Source organism: Leuciscus leuciscus, assembly GCF_965113295.1.
Source record: "Leuciscus leuciscus genome assembly, chromosome: 16".
NCBI classification, from domain to species: Eukaryota; Metazoa; Chordata; class Actinopteri; order Cypriniformes; family Leuciscidae; genus Leuciscus; species Leuciscus leuciscus.
This window is the reverse complement of record NC_138740.1, coordinates 31,355,652-31,371,848: the sequence shown is the minus strand read 5'-3', so window position 1 is coordinate 31,371,848 and position 16,197 is coordinate 31,355,652. Positions and strand designations below refer to the sequence as shown.

The following is a 16,197-nucleotide window of genomic DNA, read 5'->3' as shown; positions in this document are numbered from 1 at the left end:
TATTTTTTATCTTCTGTGACGGTGAAAAAGCCACGTCACGTCAACTACCCATATATGTATATATTCCTGTAAATTCTCGCTTATCGGGCTTATGCTACTCTGAATAATGCCTGAACTTCGTATTTTGAGCACTTCTTGCGTTGTTTTTGCCTCTTCACGATGACTTGCTTAATTTAGTCCCAATTTGTAAGTCGCTTTGGACAAAAGCGTCTGCTAAATGACTAAATGTAAATGTAAATGTGAAGATGGGTCGTGGCTGGGTCTTCCAGCATGACAACAACCCGAAACACAAAGCCAGGGCAACTAAGGAGTGGCTCTGTAAGAAGCATCTCAAGGTCCTGGAGTGGCCTAGCCAGTCTCCAGACCTGAACCCAATAGAAAATTTTTGGAGGGAGCTGAAAGTCCGTATTGCCCAGCGACAGCCCCGAAACCTGAAGGATCTGGAGAAGGTCTGTATGGAGGAGTGGGCCAAAATCCCTACTGCAGTGTGTGCAAACCTGGTCAAGAACTACAGGAAACGTATGATCTCTGTAATTGCAAACAAAGGTTTCTGTACCAAATATTAAGTTCTGCTTTTCTGATGTATCAAATACTTATGTCATGCAATAAAATGCAAATTAATTACTTAAAAATCATACAATGTGATTTTCTGGATTTTTGTTTTAGTTGTTTTGATTCTGTCACTCACAGTTGAAGAGTACCTATGATAACAATTACAGACTTCTACATGCTTTGTAAGTGGGAAAACCTGCTAAATCGGCAGTGTATGAAATACGTGTTCTCCCCACTGTATAACTTCTCAAGCTTACAGAAGACAAGAAGTCAATGATAAAATAAGAACAAAGAAACTAATTACAAGTGTAGCGTGGGGCGCATCACACGGGTAAGTATTTCACTATGGGCCAAAGGATCAGAAGATAGGTGCGACTACTGGAGAGAGGAAGGCAGCACAGTGGTGGTGAATTATCAACAGAGTCTTTTTTATGATTCAACTGAGGGTTTATATTAAAGTAAAATGATCTTTTTTCTTTTTGTTGTTTGAAATGCAAAATCACAATGTAATCAATTAATTAGCAATGGACAATAAGTGACAATATTTGTTCTCCACACTCTTTTGTAAGTACTTGAATGAGCAACCTTAACAGCTCGACTCAATGTAAATCAGATTATTCCCTTTGTACAATAAAGTAAAATAAAAATAAAACAATTGGAAAAATGTAATACTTCAAGGAAACAGTAAGCAATATTCTCAAACAAAATAATGCATTCACTTGAATACTCAGAATTCGTAAACAGTCAATTTGATTCAATGTACAGAATGAATTCTCAATTTCACTTTTCAAATTCAAATAAACACTTTTTCCCTCAAAACTGTAGTATTCTTTTCAGTTTGTGAATCAAATGCTCAAGATTCAATTGGTGGAATCGACTCAGACGAACAGAATCAATTGACTCAGTTCAAGAAAATGTTGGTTTTCAGTTCAAAGTTAAATGTCTTTAGTTGAAGATTCGGAGGAAAAAAAAGAAAGAAAAAACAGTTCGCAATGAGTCCAGGCCCTTTTTGTCCAAGAGCAACGAAACAAAAGGAAAGGAATTCTCCTACCAGATCTGATGAGCACAGTTCAACAAGTGAATCGAATCCGTGCGTGGCTCGCCGTGTTTATACGCTTATTGCGTCTCGTGTGTCCGATATGGAACAGGAAAACTTCTGATGGTGAATCACAATCTCTCACAAAAAAACCCAGCCAAGGCAAGAAAATAGTCTATATTCAAGCAGGGAAGTTAATACGCAGCACTTTAAAGTTGCGTTGGTCTTCATCAGTTACTAGCCTATTTCTTTGACTCGTCCTCTTCTCGCTCCGATGACAGCTTATCAACGTTTCATTCAAATATTCAACTTTATTTTATCTGGTCTCTTTTCACTCTGACTCTTTAGCTTAAATGCGGGAAACTTCTGGGGCCTTATTTATAAAGCTTGCGTACGCACAAAACGGGGCTGAAAACATGCGTACGCCAGTTCCTGCGCAAAAGGTGGGATTTATAAAGAAAAACTTGACGGGAAAATTTGCGCACCTGCACGCAAACTCTGACCCATGCGTACGCACATTTTGGAAATGGAGCACTTTGGCGACACCGATGGTGAGCTGGAGTTAAATGTATTTTTGGTCACTTTTATACAGAAAATCTAAAGAAAATTAAACATATACAGAAAGATTATACAAATACAATTTCAATCACCAAGCCTGTCACTTGAAGCAAATATCCATCCCTACTTAAATGTCCGCGGCAGCGAGAGTGTTGAGCCGTTTAGTGAAACTGACGCAAATAACAGTTTAAATAAATAAAATACTTCTGATATAAACATTTATATTAAATATGCCATTCAAATTAATGGAGTTAAACACTTAAACATGAAATCATTACTGAAGTTACAATTTTTTTTTAAATTCAATCATTAGAAATATTTGTTGTGGATGCGATTGTTTTTGAACACTTTTCCTGTGGCGTGCTTGTTTTAACCACAGAGATAATTGCGTATCATGATAATACCAGATTGTCTGAGAAAATAGTTTTGTGCAAATAATGCCCAAGGCCTATCTGTTTCCATTAAAAATATAAATCAATTAAAAATACAATTCGGCAAGTGGAAAAGATTGAGAAAAACTTTCTCTGAAATGTATTTTACACTATTTGATTTATGTAGGCTATTCAAAAACAAGGCAAGGATAGGTAACTACTTGATTTGTATTAATGTAATGTTTCTTGTACCGTTTATATCATTTGCATATTATTATCCATCCACGTGATAACGTTTAAGTTATCATGTGGATGAATAATCATATACAAATGATATGTAGATGAGGATCTGCATAGTAAAACTAGGCGTTGTAAGCTCCATATATGGTTATTTCGGGTGGAGACGCATGTACGCACAATCTTCCGCTGACTGGGATTTATAAAGTGAATTCTGCGCAGGTTCTGGCGTACGCACGGTTTTATAAGTCTGAATATTTTTTTGCGTACGCCATTTTGGGCTTTTGTGCGTACGTACACTTTTAGTAAGGTTCCTACGCACAGTTTTATAAATGAGGCCCCTGGAGATTAGCCTACTCCGCACAGCTGCGTTCTCTGACTTGCTTTTTCTCATCTGCCGCTCGCATTCAAAGAGGGACTTGCGCAACCTGATGTGCTGCTGCCATTGGCTCACAGAAGTGTCAGTCACTGCAGCGCAATGTGTGATTGGGTGATTCTCTTTTCAGTCTAGAACAGTCTTTTTCTCTTTTTTTTTCAGCTGTTCTCTTTCGATTAACTTACATACTTATTTGTTTACTAGTAGCCTGGGTTACACAACCAATAGGACATCACAACTGAAAAAAAAAAGACACAAATGAAAAAGACCAAAAATGATTAAGACAAGAGCAGTGAGAGATTCTCTCTTTTTTGTTGTATGATGAACATTAATGACAGACAACAGCAGGTATTATGCTGTTGTCACTTTAAGACCAAATGCACGGATTCAATATAGGCTAATGTTACACACGTGCAACATTTCAGCCATAAATAAATTATAAATGTTAGCTAGATTATGTTAATTAGCTGTCTAGTGATGTATGTTTATGCTGACATAAAATAAAATAATGGTTTGCATTTTTAAAAACATATATCGCGTGTCATTATGTCTTGTGAGTTTGGCACACATGATTTATGTTCCGCACTTGAGCTACGCTCAATGCTGCGCTTGGTTCATCGCTCTGGGAACACTTTTTGTGTGACCAGCTGTGAATATATGTGTGCAACACGTCAATGGAATTGACTTTGAACTTTTATAGCCTCGGACAGTGACATCATCGGAATGTTCATTCGACAGAGGATATAATTAGATGTGCCACAGGTACACCGACAGGTCTTTTTGTCTTCAGGCCCATACATGGCCCAGAATGCACCTGTATGTGTTTCCTCTGGTTTCTTTGCTCCCGGGAGTTCTAGCCAGAGTTCGCTAACAAGGGTCTTGACCCTCGTACTAATAGCGCCTCGTTGACCGAACAGAGTATGGTTCTCAGAGATAATATCTCTCCTCGACGGCTCACCTTGGGCGATACCGTAGAGGAGGGACCGTCTGTGTCAAGCGCAGGGGACGATATTTCATCCCCGACCCGAGCTGTGGAACCTTCATGTCTGGCCCCTGAAGGGTACCAAATGAGGGACACTGGGCTTTCACCTGAAGTTATTGAGACCATTCTCAGTGCTATAGGGATCCCTCCACTAGAATAATTTATGGCAATAAATGGGGTGTCTTTGAAAGGTGGAGCACTGCACGTAATGCAGATCCAGTTAACAGCCAGATTGCTTCAGTTCTGGACTTCCTGCAGGAGAAATTATCAGCAGGCACATGACCTGACACTCTCAGGGTTTATGTGGCTGCTTTATCGTCTTGCGACGACCTTGATTGATGGGGGGCCATTAGGGAAGCATTCTCTAGTTGCTCACTTTGTTTGTGGGCCCAGGCGACTGAGGCCTCCTGTTAGAACCAACAGGTTTGGTTCCCTGGAGCAGCAGTGACAAAAGACTCAGCAATTGCGTTGATGGAATCCATTAATCTGAGGACCAGTCAGTTGAAGGTAAATAATATCACATCTACAGGAAATCGTCTTAAACTTGTTGCAGTGATAAAACAAACGAACTTTTTTTTAACGTGTTTTTACAGATGAAACGAATGACCCCAATGATTTGCAGGCAACGGAGGCCAGTGTGTTTTACCCTGCAATCACCAGTAGCCCTCGTCCCATGTCTCCCGCCGAAATGCACACATGCCAAGTTATAAAGCCACATTGTCTGTTGACAAAAATATACTTCAGAACTAACCTAATTGTAGTCTTAATGGTTTTAAGACTACAAAAAAAAAAAAAAAAAAAAAAAATGGAGCATGATGGCCCAACACAAATAGTTACAAATTAAGATTCTGTAGTGAAAACACTTTATATATATAATAATTATTTTATGGTTTTATTGTTTCAGGGTGGGCTTGTGTATTTATTGTCATGTGTTTCTTCACTTAGGGAAGAGGAAAAGGGATTGTGACTTCCTTGATGCTCTGAGGGACATGGAAGATGCTAACCGGGCCACCCTGCAGCTTGGACAAGAACAGCGTGACACATTTATGCAGCTGTTACTCGAGAGCCAGGCCGAGGAAAGAGAGATGAGGAGGCAAGAGTTGGCATTCCTGCAGTCGGAAGCTGAAGAAAGCAGACGGCAGCAGAGGGACTTTCAGGCCGGGTTTCTGTCTGTTCTTGGACAGTTTGTCCAGTCATTCAAAAAGTAACCACAATGCCCAGCCACTTGACTGAACACTGTCTCTGAGTTTGCACTTGAAATTGCACATTTTGTATTTGTATTTTTTTTTTTTTTTTTGCTTTGCACAATTAGCATTTATAATTTGTATATATTGTTCTGTTTGTTCTTGGAGAGTGTGTCCAGTTGTTCAAAAATACATTTGTATTTGTTTTTCTTTGTGCATTAATATTTTACTGTTCTCGTAATTTATTGCTCTTCGCACAATTTTATATATATTTTAAAAGAAGTACTTTGTGAAAAATAAAGTTTGTAAAATGTCACTTTCTTGAGATCAAGTGCCTTTTCATTTCCATGGTAATTTTAGCTCTTACGGTAAGATTTGAAGTGCTGGTTAGATGTTAAAACATTTCACTCAAACTATATCGCTAAGTATATACTACAATATGTAAAAAGACACATTCTAGATTTACCACATTCTAATAATATTCACTATGCTCTGAGAAAGTAGTGACTGGAAATATATCCAATAAGCTCAGTATTTAAACCAGGTGAAAGTGCACAGGGTAAAATAAGCAAAGTGTAGGTAATTTATTTAACAACCTGATAACAGTCACTTATGAAATGACATAATTTATATTTATTATGATAGAGTCAAATTTAAAAAAACATAACTACAAATAACAATTGTAGCTTTATTATGTTTATATATTCACTGACTCAAGTGTCAGCTTTCTGAAGATACTTTGGTTAAGGATATAGTCACAAGGACAAAAATCCAAGGACAAAAATAATTTTATTTCAGGCATAGCATGTATGCTCTCTCTGTACAAAAACTTCATCAGACCTGTATGTGCATCTAGATCATCGGCCTCTACAGTGGATGGCAGTGCATAGTCAGGCTGGTTGAATGTACTCGTAACCCATTTTTCTCTGAACTCATCATTCATTTCCCAGAGGTTATGCAGAATACAACATGCTATCACCAGGGATTTAACCCTGTGTGTTTTGCAGTCATTTCTTTTTAGCAAACACCTCCATCTGCCCTTTAGTCTGCCAAAAGCATTTTCAACCACCATCCTGGCTCTGCTTGTTTGCTGGTTATACTTTGTACAATATACTTTAAACATTACATTGTCTTACACAAGACAGTATTTTAAATGTGTTACCTGAATACTGAAGGCTGAATTTCTTGGGGGAATTTATTCACACAATGCTGAATGCACTTGTTTTCAAGGCCATTACAACACTGTTAGACTTTTCTGTAATTTCTACAGTTATTTACTTTAAATCCCCCAGTATTATACTGCTATTTCTCTTTACAGTAAATAACTGTGATTCCCATTGCATCATGGGAATTTTCTGTGACGTCTAACACCACATACAGAGACTTACTGTATTTTTTAAATTTGCTGTATACTACTGTATTTGACGTAACTGCCTCTCTGGCTGGCACCATTCCATCGTGCTTTTTATTTCCTAATTTTTGCCTTACACCGCGTGTCTACAACGCTATAATAGCCAGAGGCTGTCTATATTGGACACATTGAAGCGACCGGACCTTTAAATGCATACCTGTTTATCCCTTGTCAGAAATAGCGCGAGCGCTTGGACTCGTATCGGACTACGTCAGAAATATAACGGCCGCGGCGCATCACTACACCTATTTTTTTACAGTCTATGCACTACACTGACTGTCTGGGATTTGTCGTGTCGCGTCAGAGCATCCAGTGTAGGTAATGGGGTCTGTCTTTTGTTGGATCGCGACGTTCGTGTCTGGCCCGGGGAAGAGACGGAATTCACTTCACCGAGAGAGAGATCAGCAAGCAAGGTAAAAAAACAAAACATTCTGTGTGTGTTGTCAGGATTGTGCCCAGTTTAACTTATGTTATAACGTTAACGTTAGCCTAACGTTACTCGTCGTCAGCATGGCGGTAACGAACTTTACCATGGTAAACTGAGCTAACGTTTCATTTTACACACTTTGTTAGATTATTGAATTGTCGAGTTAAAATATGCCAACGAGCAACGCGTTTACATTAACAATAAATGTGAATAAACTAATGTGAAATTCTGTTTATAGCCTAATGTTGGCCTACTGATGAGAACCTTTATAGTTTTAGCATTAGTTTGCAAACTATACCATATTATACTTTTTTTTTAATGGAATTTAATATTTACTTCCATTTTTGTGTTTAAAGGCAACTGCAACAAAGCGCCAATTCGCGCCAGTGACTTCCAGCAAGATTCCAGAGGTAGGCCAGCCCATTTGTGATATATTTTGAGATAAATTTGCTGAAATGATTAGCAATACGCTATGTGAAAATTGCTTTTGAGCCACTGGTGCAGACTAAGTAGCTTACAATATCTTACAATATCTTATAACATCTCTATAAAATTGGCTAACTTTATATCAAATAAGTGACCTTTGCCTTATGTCTAACTTTATTAGACAGCAAATGAACCAATCAGAAGATGGACCATTGTCTTTGTTCAGTCTCACCAGATTAAATGTATCCAGGTAAGCACTGCAGTAAAACTCTCACTAATTCATTCAGACAAAATCTAGCATTCTAAACAACTTAAGTTTATATTTTTGCATTATTTTGATATTTTATTAGCCAGAAGACTCTACCATTGCAGTCCCACCTGACTAGGAAGGTCCTAACATCAGCACGCAGGTGGGTTAACTACTGTAGGAAGGAGAACGATCATCACACAGTGATTTCTTGCATGTATCTTACTGTGTATTTGTCTCAAACAGGAACTCCTTCACTGCAGACAAGCTGAAATGGGCTAAAATCATCGATTTCAGTCGTTCTTTCTATGGATCTCAGCATTTTTGGACAGAATTTAGGATTTGTAAGTATTAAAATTTAATCTGGCATAATTTTATTTAGTTCTTTTGTATGCTATTTATTGACAAAAGCTGTTTACAAATATATATTCTTAAGTTTTTGTGAAAATAATAATAAAAATTAACAAAAAAAGGAGGTTAAAAATAATGTGACACTAATACTCTCTCTCTCTTTCTCTCTCTCTCTCTCATATAGTGTTGGAACCGGGATCTCCTCTGAAGGACTGAGTACATTTGTGTTTGTGGGCACGCATGCAGACCAGGGAACACTCTGATGTTGTCAATCAAGTTCTGAACAGGAACCAATCTTTGGAGAAGTTCATTTATTCACAAAGGTGGACAAAAACATTGTGTTGGCTTTTTAAAGATTATTTTGATGATGACTTTTACTCCTATGCTGTAGAAAAGATGGAGTAGACAGTCAGACATTGATAATAATAAGAAATGTTTCTTGAGCATCAAAGAGACTTCTTTCAAAAACATTAAGACACTTAAATACATATTTTGGCCTCCAGTGTACATGAATCCAACAAATTTTTGGAAATAAGTGAAATTATTTTGAAGGTGGGGTTATGTGTCATGTATTGTGAAAAGAACTGTGTTTTGTCCTGTGTTGGACATTTCCTTTTTGAATGCTTAAAAATGTATTTATATTCTGCAGTTTTATGAATGTAATGGTTGATATTTCATTATAATACTTGTATAAGCTAAACAACCAATGACTACATTCATTTAGTCCAGGGTTCACCAATCTCGGTCCTGGAGGGCCACTGTCCTGCAGAGTTTAGCTCCAACTCCAATTAAACACACCTGAACCAGCTAATCAAGGTCTCATTAGGCATACTAGAAACTTTCAAACAGGTGTGTTGGAGCTGGTTGGAGCTAAACTCTGCAGGACAGCGGCCCTCCAGGACCGAGATTGGTGAACCCTGATTTAGTCAAATGCTAATGTTTTGTTTATGGTTTTATGTATGTTTTCAAAAATGTTTGCAGTGAAGGACAGCACATAATGTGTTAATTTAACACGTTTACACATCTTTGTGTTAACCTCTCTGACATATTTACTTTGTTAAAATCATTAACACAATGAATGAGTTAAAATTAACACAAAAAACATTATCCCTAAACTCACCCATTAATGTGTAAAAATTTCACACATCATTTCCAGCATTGGCATGTTTATTTTGTGAGATATATGAAATGTTTTAAATAAAAAAATGGTATTTTGTGATAACTTTGTCTAATTGGTTTGTATGAAAGTAGTACTTATGTAGGATAAAAATAAAATTAATCATATATCAAAATTATCAAATCTAATTTATATTTAGTACAAATAAAAATAATTACAGTAGTGTACTGATTAGCTTCGTTTTTACAGTAATGCACTGTACTGATTAGCTTCGTTTTTACAGTAATGCACTGTATTACACAAAACTGAAATATGGTTTGGTACTGTAACTCTTAATTACAGTAACTTACTGGCAACAGTGTTGCCAGTAAGTTACTGTAAAAAACCCTTGAAAAGTCTAACAGTGAATAAATAACATAACTTCAACAACAGACAGAGACACATGGTATTAACAACTCAAACAGTGTTTATTTAAATCTCACATGGTTGTATCATTGTAAAACATTACAAAATGTACCAACCATGTTTTTAAATTAATAGAACACAAAAAAAACAAAAAAAAAAAAACATTTTGGAACAGCGGCCACACACAAACTACACATTGTTATTTACTTTTTCTAGCTGAAATGCTCATTGTTAAATTATCATGCTCATGTTATCCAGCTTACTCCCAAGAAGTATTGAAATAGTACACATACAAGTATAGTACTAGTAGGCTACACTGATATTACTTGCTACATACTGTATATGATGACCATATTGACAGTATTTATTAGAATGGCATTAAACGCTCTTCTCTTCATGTGGTTTTCCTCCTTTCTCTCTCTCCCTCTCTCTCCTGGTGCTGACTGCTTCAGAGCTCTGAGAACAGCCACAAGACAACTGTGTTGAGAAGAACCATGTTCTATAGTATTTGGCAAGACGAACATAGAGAAAATACAGGAGCCAAGATGATCCAGGCCGCAGTGCAGCAGATCACTCTATATCTGAGAGGTTTGACTTTCAGAAAGGTCACATGATGAACCACTGCCAGGTAACGCTCAACACACATCAGACACTGAAACAGAGGATGACCAGTGATGCCTAGTCCAATTAAAAAACACATTAATGTTGTGAGACTTTTATACCAAAATAACAGTAGACAAATCAAGTCACAGATACCAATCTCACAAACAGACAGATTGATTTTAAAGAACAATGATGCAACTCTTGATCCTGTGATGATGAGCCATATAACATAGGAGTGAGTAGGAAGACCAAACAGGAAACTAAAACTGCATGCATACATTTCAAAAATGTCCAATGGCCCAAAGGAATAAGTTGTGGATGAATCAGTGCTGAATTTCACTGTAGAGTTGTTCATTGCTCTTGAGTTTTCAAAATCTCATTCATAAAATTAATAATTAGTTGCAACAGTGATCTATTGGATAGAGTAGAGCAAATGTACTAAGAAAAAGCCAAAACAAACTGAATCAAGATTTAAATCTTCAATATCCAACACACTCATATTTCCTATATTAAATTACTTTCATGTCCAGGGAATCTGAAGTGAAATAATTAGTAAACCAATACATCACAAGCCATAATTCTACACAATATTTTAAACTCTTTCAATTACCCAAAATATTACTTCAAATTTGTATGTCTCTATTAATAACAATTAATTATAAAACAAATTGAGTGCTTAGCCTAAAGTTGTAAACAAAACATTTTTCATGTAAACAAAAAAACGTACTTTTTACCATTTTACTCATTCAGCTAATTTATCTAATTCACTCATAACATTTATACTACATCTGATAATCACACTTATGCTTTTGCATGTTATTGAAAATAAAAACAAACAAATCAATCAAAAAGGAGAGTTTGTCACCTGAAGAGTGAATGTCCAGTCTTTCTGGGTGTAAATGATACTCTGTGCTTTTTTGTCTCACTTTAGCTGTCACAAGAATATATGTGCATATGTAACATAAAATAAAACAAAACATATGCAAATATATGCAACACATGCACAAGATTCAAAATGATTGAATATCCTTTATTCAAATGGCTTAAAAACATTTAAATAGAAGGGAGAAATTGTGTGCATTTGTTTTCTGTGGACAGTTTAATTTTAGAAATGTACACTACATATACAACACATAACATGCAATGACCTTCAGGTCTCTCTCGTCTCAGCTAAGGTCTGTGTTCATGACAAAGTACCAAGGCAGAAACCAGTGCTCACCACGAAAAAAAAAAGCTTGTTTTACATTCAATAAGATACATGGGTGATACTCAATGTCTTATGAAGAAACAAATGAAATGTGGCACTTCTTGGTAAACATTTTTGAGTGTTTAAGAATTTAATGTTTAGGAAAACTTCAACATAATATGAGTTTGTAGTGAGTTAGTTAACATGCAGTTGCAAAGTTACTTATAGTTAGTAGTAGCATGTCTTAAGCAGATAAAAAGCAACCAAGTATTGTATGATTTATTTATTTTTTTAAAACAATACTAAATCACATCTGATAATCACACACTGAAAAAATCAGTGTAGAATTTATTTTTAAATGACAATGCTTGTAAATTTCACAAATAACATAAAATAAATGTCAAGTGGCACATTGAATTACATTAAACTTTTAATGTATTTTGGCTGTTCATTTACACGACAACGGCGTTGGGTGTAATCGTCTCTGTGTAAATTACAAAAACACGAATTTGTGAAAACGGTGACGTCGTGCGTATTACGCTGAGTCATTAGCCTCTTTCACACATACAGTCTTTACTGGTAAAATACCGGTAAGAGATCATGTGTGAACAGGAACTTTTCAAAAATACCAGTAAATTTCAGCAGTTTACCAGTAAGGGAATTACTGAATTACAGTACGCTTTTTAATAGGTTTTATGTAAGTATGCGCAAGATGATCATCTTTGACAGTTGCGCAAACGTCTTTTTCAACGTGTCGCGCTCGAGACCCAGCCTTCTTTTCTATTCATCAGCATGCGGCTCTGCAGTTTGCTACTATTATGCACGTCTCATGTTTTTAAGAGCAAAATTGCTTTCTGTTTGATAAGCCCTTAGGCCTTTCACTCAGACGTCAACATTTTTTGTCATGTTGTAGTGAGTTAAATCACCTATGAAACCTCTAAAAGACTGCTCATTTGTTTCTTGAAGCCATTAACAGCCCATACTTTTCTCTTCCAGCCAATGAGATCTTGGGCCAGGTTTACAAAACATTGTTAAGTATAAAATAGTTCTTAACTGCCATTTTCTTATTTTCAACTTAAGAAAAAAAGAGAAAGAAAATTATTACAACCAAACAAATATAATTAAAATTATTCAAAAGAATGTTTTTAAAAATCAACACAAAAAACTCCAACTTGTCTTAAATTACCCAAAGGTAAGACATTTAATGAATGTATTTTGTTGTTTCAAATGTTAAGCATTACAACAAAACACATAATAAATATAACTACTACACAATATTTCATATGCAATATGGAGGGATTTCAATTAAGGGAAAATGTACATTGAGTAGGTCGCAAAAAACAACAACAAAAAAACAGACTGGGTGATCTAAGTCCAACACTCAATCTGGAAAATGGTGAAACTGGGTGATGCAGTATTTATTCAAAACAAACAAACCACAAACAAGTGTTACAACCATATCTGATTAACACTCAAATAAAAAGCTAAATGTGTATGCAAATAACAATTTAAATCACTAGTCGGTTTGACCTCTCTGAATAAATGAGTGACCATGTTACCATGTTTTGGGATCATGAATCCTTATTTAGAGGAAAATGTCAATTTAGAAAAAATGTTTTAATAATAAATTAGTGACATTAGCAGGTATTATGTGGAACAGGTGATTTTTCCAGTTCGTCGCAGAAAAAGAACAGGCTGCACAAACCCATCTAGCAAATAACCAATTGAAGCAATAAACTGCAGAGCCGAAATATGCTGCTGTGTTAAAATGAAGGCTGAAATTTTATATGGGACAAATATGATAACCACAGTCACAGTAGTTATTAGAATGTGATTAAATGCTCTTCTTTTCATTTGGTTTACCTTTTCTTTGTCATTCTCTCCTGGTCCTGACTGTTTCAGACCTATGAGAACAGCTACAAGGAAAAATAACTGAACAAAGGGGAAAAGTAGAAACTGCACAGTGAACAGCCGTGCATGTGGACTAGTGTTGAGCGAGATTACAATAAACATGCAAAACAAACAGGAGGCAAGAGTGATTATCCAAGCAGCAATGCAACAGATCACTCTATATCTGAGAGGTTTGAACTTCAGAAAGGTTACAGGATGAACCACTGCCAGGTAACGCTCAACACAGATCAGACATTGAAACAGAGGACGACCAGTGATGGCTAGTCCTTGCAAAGACTGTGACAATGTCTTGAAATTGGAAAACCAGAATGACAGTATATCAATTAAACATTTCAGACAATTGCCAATCTCACAAACAGAAACATTGAGGTTGAAGAAGTCTGTTGCAATTCCAGTTTCTGTGACAATAAGCCATATAACATAAAAATGTATAGGAAGACCAAAAAGGATATTGATGCTGCACACACACAGTGCCATGCTGCTCATTGGTCCAATGGAATGGGTTGTTGAGTCTGTAGTGAAGTTCAGTGTAGAGTTCATTTCTTCCTTATTTTTCCCCCAAACAGATTCCAATCTTTAGTTCTGCAGTTCTAAAATTAAAATCCATAAAACCAAAGTCAAACCAAAATCCATAAAACCAAAGCCAACTAATATTAAATAACTTTCATGTCTAGGCATTAAGGTAACTCAATTAATCGACAACACTTAAATTACTCAGTTGTATTCCAATTTTAAATCATTTCAAAATATAGCTGCATTCATTATCATCAAACAACTTATCTTTATAATGATGACATTGATATTTTCTGCATATTATTGAATACAAAATTGAATTCAAAAAGAAGAGTTTGTCACCTGAAGACTGAATGGCCTCTGAACTATGTTTTCATAGTCTTACTTTAAAGCTGCCACACAAATAAATGGCTGCACATAAACAATTCACTTCACATAAAATGGATATGCAAATTAATATAGGAAAGTGTGAGGTTCAAATTATGCGTGGTATTCTATTCAAATAGCTTAAACATTTGAATAGAAAAACAAAACAAAAAAACTCACATCTATGTGTACATTTTTCACTAGAAATTGTAAGATACTGATTGCAAAAAAAGTGGATAAGTATTCAAAAAATGAATAAATAAGATTGTGTATTTGTAGTATAAACACGAATACATCCCGAACAACAGCAGACCATGTACTTCGCTCACACATAATCAATATAACAAAACAAGGTATATACACATAAATGTTAGGTCTGCTTTATGTATATCAATGAGAACAACAGTAGCTACATACACTTTAATATTAAAGGTACACTTATGTAACTTTTGACCCTTTAGCGGTTAAAAAACAAAACTGCAGGCATTTTGCAGAAGAACATGGTTTTGGTTGTGCTTCGGCTCTGCGTTACTGTACTAAGTACAAATACTTTAACTTAATTAAGTACTTTATTCAAAAACCAAACCACATACAAATAAACACATATAACAGCTAGAAAAGGTATAATATGCATACTGTATAAGTAAAAAAAAAACTCAATGATTTTATGGATTAGTCACTCATTTCAAAGATACCAGAATAAGTAAAACAGTGAATGGCTGACTAAAATGTTCTGGAATCATAAACTGTGTCAATAAAAGTGTAAATTCAGCCTGAACAAAAACAATGGTTAGTTACTTTACATTATTCACATTACAATGGATATCTTTAACAGGTTTCGTGGAAAACAGTGTCAGTTTTCCAACATGATTCAAAAAAAGAACCGGCTGAATAAAACCAGCCAGAATATAACAAAAGACAGAAGTAGACCAAAGAGCTGGAAAATGCTGTTGTGTAAAAATTGTAGTGAATCCTGACATTATACATGGAACATACATAATAGCCAAACTAACAGTAGATATTAGAATGATATGAAATGCTCTTCTCTTTATGCTGTTTTTCTCCTCTTTCTCTCTCCCTCTCTCTCCTGGTCCTGACTGCTTCAGAGCTCTGAGAACAGCCACAAGACAAAACAACTGGATTAAGAAGAAGAGGAGGAACTGCAGCGAGAAGAACCATGTATAGAAGATCATGGTAAGTGTCTTCAAAATTAACCAGCATAATAAACATGAGCCACAAGTTATTATCCAGACAGTAGTAGAGCAGATCACTCTATATCTGAGAGGTTTGAACTTCAGAAAGGTTACAGGATGAACCACTGCCAGGTAACACTCAACACAGATCAGACACTGAAACAGAGGACGACCAGTGATGTAGAGTCCTTGCAAAATTAGTGATAATGTCTTGAAACATGAAAACTGAAATGACAACAGAATAAACAAACTTGTCAGACAAACACCAATCTCACAAACAGAGAGATTGAGGTTGAGGAACTCTGATGCAACTCCACTTGTTCCTGTGATGATGAGCCATAAAACATAGGAATGTGTTGGAAGACCAAACAGAAAACTGATGCTGGACACACATATTCTGGAGATGAATTCATAGGAATCAGTTGTGGAGTTTGCCGATGCTTCAGGTGTGGTGAAATTAACCGTGGTGTTATTCATCTCCCTGTCTTTTCAACTCAGAACCTCACAAAATGATTCATTAGCGTATTCTATTTGAAGAGAGAAACGTAAATGTACCAAGCAATTAATACTTCATTAAAAACAGTCAAAACTATTACACATATACTGAATAAAAAAAAACATTAAAAAAATAAATAAATTATATATATATATATATATATATATATATATATATATATATATATATGTCATATACAAAATTGCTTTCTTGTTCAAGGAAACCATTTAGGGATGCACCTCAACCTGT

The 16,197-nt window shown here is 35.7% G+C and overlaps 1 long non-coding RNA gene and 1 pseudogene across 2 annotated transcripts in view; one reads left to right on the top strand and one right to left on the bottom strand.

Annotated features, from left to right (window-relative positions):
* Positions 1-16,197, bottom strand: part of LOC309477551 (chemokine XC receptor 1-like) — a 166,722-nt pseudogene that overhangs the window by 85,085 nt on the left and 65,440 nt on the right. The gene's annotated exons all lie outside the window — the stretch shown is intronic.
* LOC309477367 lies at positions 7,193-7,972 on the top strand. Its single transcript, XR_014198612.1, has 3 exons — positions 7,193-7,544; positions 7,742-7,810; positions 7,911-7,972. It is a non-coding gene; the product is annotated as an uncharacterized lncRNA (long non-coding RNA).